The 3,780-nt window shown below is 42.0% G+C and overlaps 1 non-coding gene across 1 annotated transcript; it reads left to right on the top strand.

Annotated features, from left to right (window-relative positions):
* The first annotated feature begins 2,249 nt into the window (after positions 1–2,249).
* Positions 2,250–2,356, top strand: LOC142182385 (small nucleolar RNA R71). The gene has a single exon (XR_012711220.1). It is a non-coding gene; the product is annotated as a small nucleolar RNA R71 (small nucleolar RNA).
* Positions 2,357–3,780: the final 1,424 nt, after the last annotated feature.

Here is a 3,780-nt window from a genome sequence, read left to right as displayed (position 1 = left end):
GCCTTCTTTGGTGTTCCCTGGACGGTTTGTGTTCCTCTTCCAGTAGAATTTTGTGCATACAATAGGCGGGGCTGATTCCCTTTATGTCTGCCATGGTCTACCCAATGGCAGTTTTGCACTCCTTAAGTACCTGCAAGAGTTGTTGCGCCTGCACATCTAACAAACTAGATGAGATAATAACAGGTAATGTGGAGTTAGGTCCAAGGAATTCATACCTAAGATGGTTGGGCAATGGCTTTAGCTCCAGATTTGGTGGTTCTTCGATAGATGGCTTGGCTGGAGGAGTCTCTCGATTTTTCAAGTGCAAGGGCTCAAATTCTATAGTTCTATCCCAGAACCCTCTACCCTCTAATGCCAACACCCATTCCGCCAGTTCCTCTCCATTCACCTCATCCAAATTCATTAAACATGCAGCAAGGGGGTACTCAATGGTTAGCACCTCATCATCAGTCTATACGATTACATCCACAACATCAATAACAGAACAATTTGCAAATTCACTTGGTCGCCTCATAGATTTCTGCACATTGAATGTTATCTCCTCATCGTTCAATCTCATCTTTAGCTCCCCGATTTCACAATCAATGAGAGCTCTCCTTGTGGCCAAGAATGGTCTTCCCAAAATTATGGGGATCTCTTCATCCACTCTGCAGTCTAAGATCACAAAATCTGCAAGGAACACAAATTTTCCTACCTGAATTAGCACATCATCTAGTATACCAGATGGTCGTTTCACCGTCCTGTCAGCCAGCTGCAACAACATAGAGGTGGGTCTAGCTCTTCCAATGCCCAGCCTCTTGTAAATTGCCAGGGGCATAAGATTGATGCTGGCCCCTAGATCACACAGTGCTTTGGCAAAAGCAAAATTGCCAATAGTGCATGGGATTGTAAAGCTCCCTGGGTCAGACAGCTTTTCTGCAATTGGTCTAGTCACCACTGCACTACATGTCTGAGCAAGAGTAACTGTGGCCAAGTCTTGGAAATCAAACTTTCGGGACATCAAGTCCTTCATCATTTTTGCATACCCATGCATCTCCTTCAAAGCTTCAATCAATGGTATGTTTACCTGAATTTGTTTTAGCATTTCTTTGAACTTCTTGTATTGCTCCTCATTTTGGTACTTAGCCAACCTCTGAGGGAAAGATGCAGGGGGTCTTTTCTTCCCAATCAACTGAGATTGATCTTTATCAGTTGCTACATCAACTACAGGTTCCCGGACTGTCTCAGCTTCTTTCTCGGTCGCATTCTGAATGCTATTTTCTTCCTGGGCAGGCTGGACTGGCACCTCCGTTAGTTTTGTTGACTCATCCAGCTCAATGGGCACTGGTATAAGTGTCTTAGCTTGTCTAGTTTCTTGAACCCTCTCTTGCTCTACGTCTAGATCTCTGCCATTACGTAGACTTACTGCCATCAGCTGCTTTGGGCCTTGATCTTTTGGATTTATTTGGGTGTCTGCGGGTAGTGTCCCATGAAGATGATTGTTCAGAGACATCGAAATTTGGCCTACCTGCACTTCAATATTCTTGATTGCTGCATCATGTGCATCCACTATCTCATTAATCCTTGCATTAGACCCAATAACTTGTTGTATCATTACCTCAAGTCTAGCAAACCCATCGTCCTGCCTTCCACCATGCTGCTGCTGAGGAGGGTGATACCCCTGCTGCTAATTCTGATTATTATATCCCTGTAGCCTTGGGTAAGGTGCCATATTGTTAGGGGGTCTAATACCTCCCATGTTCCCAGTGTTGAACTGTGGCTGAGCTGTCCTGTACTGCTGCTGATTCTGCTGACCCCAATTCTGACTACCCTGTCTCTGGCCTCCATAGTTAGATAAATAGTTCATGTCTTCCGGGTAGTGATGATGATCATGTTCTTCATTCCACTGGTTACCAATGGGCTGAATAATGCAAGATGCGCACAAGCCCCCATTAGTAGTATCTACGATGTGTACCTGCTGCTTCTGCCCTGACTCTTCCATCTTTTTGGTGAGTATACTCATATGTGTCAATAATGTAGCCATATTTTCAGCCATAGAATTTGATGGATCAAAAGGCACTGAGTGCACCACTAGAGTGATGGGTGCGTTCTTGATTGTCCATCCCGAATTCTGTGCCATCTTGTCAAGCAGACTCTAACCTTATCTCCATGTTTTGCTCAGGAATGCCCCACCAGCTGAGGCATCCACGATGTTCTTCATTCTATCTGACAATCCCATGTAAAACCGTTGTCCCAACATCTGATCTGGAATACCATGGTATGGACATATAACCAATATTCCCTTAAAACGCTCCCATGTCTTATGCAGTGTCTCCATTGGTTTCTGTTTAAAGCTCAAAATTTCATCAATTTGTTGAGCAGTTTTGTTGGGTGGGTGGAACTTGTTATGGAATTGCTTGACCAACTCATCCCAAGTTGTTATAGAATTTATGGGGAGTGAGTTTAGCCAGATCTGGGCAGCTCCTGTCACTGAAAATGGAAACAATAACAGCTTAATTGCTTCAGGAGTTACGTTGGGCTGCCTTTGGGTCTTGCAGATAGATAGGAAATTATTCAAGTGCTGCTGAGGATCTTCGACTTGCGACCCTAAAAATATTCCCTTGTTCTGCAACAAGTGCAGCATGTTATTTGTAATTTGGAATGACTCAGCCTGTATCTGCGGAACTACAATGGCTGTGGACAAATTTTCAGCTGTGGGTTGTGCCCAGTCATAGAGAGCAGCCTCTGGAACTATTGGTACCGCTGGGTTTGCCTCGTGATCCCCCATGACTGTTTCGAACTGTGCAGTTGTTGGTTGTTGTTTGTTTTTCCGATTAGCCCAGTTCAAGGCCTTGAAAACTTTCTCGGGATCTGATAATGCTTCAAATACTTCACCAGATCTCGATGAGTTTCTAGGCATGCATTTCGGTAACAAAGTCAACAAACGTTAAAATTTCAATGTAAAAATTGGGTATAGAGAAAAATGACTACAATAAGAATTTTTGTACTTCTTTCAATTGTAATTGATAACACCATTAATTCCCCGGCAACGGCGCCAAAATTTGATCACGCCCAACTATGTTTTATAAAAAGGACAATGTGGACGTTGCAAATATAATCTGAGTATTTATGCCCAGAGTCGAATCCACAGAGAATTAACCTATCAATTACTTTTGTTGGACTTACTAAATTCTTTAGAATCAACTTCCCCAAACGTTGTGAATAACAGTTGATGGTATATTTAATAACTAAGATTGAAGTCAATCAACAGTTGTAAACTAACTACGCTTAAGCTGTGAACAATAATGAGAAGGTTCTAAAGTAGTGATTTCCCCTATTGATGGAATCCCTTCTACTTATGTTTCATATAGATTTACCAACACATTCTATCAATCATGAACACTCTTTTCACCGTGAATCTCTCCCGAATAATCACGATAATTTACTAAACGCACTCTCCCGATACGCTAGCTGGCTTGTTTATTACAGTTCACTTTAGATTGCATCCAAGACTTTGTTATCCCTAATCCCGCCTTTAAACCCGCAGTTATTGATCCCTCTTATACTTTTGGAGTTATATTGTTCAACAATTTCTTAAATATGCACTCTCTCCCGAGTTATGCACACTAAATAGGCACAACTAATTGAGGATCCTGTCAATTAACTACAACAAACACGTAGTTGAACAAATAGAGATTAAACTGGCAAACTATATTAACATAATCAAGAAGTTTATCCTTCAATAGGTTCCATCAAAACCCTAGACAAAGGATTTAGATACTCATGACAATGGGTAAATAA

The sequence above is a fragment of the Nicotiana tabacum genome, chromosome 6, assembly GCF_000715075.1.
Source record: "Nicotiana tabacum cultivar K326 chromosome 6, ASM71507v2, whole genome shotgun sequence".
In the NCBI taxonomy this organism is placed as follows: Eukaryota; Viridiplantae; Streptophyta; class Magnoliopsida; order Solanales; family Solanaceae; genus Nicotiana; species Nicotiana tabacum.
The sequence above is the reverse complement of the archived record's forward strand: the minus strand, read 5'-3'. Positions and strand labels throughout refer to the sequence as shown.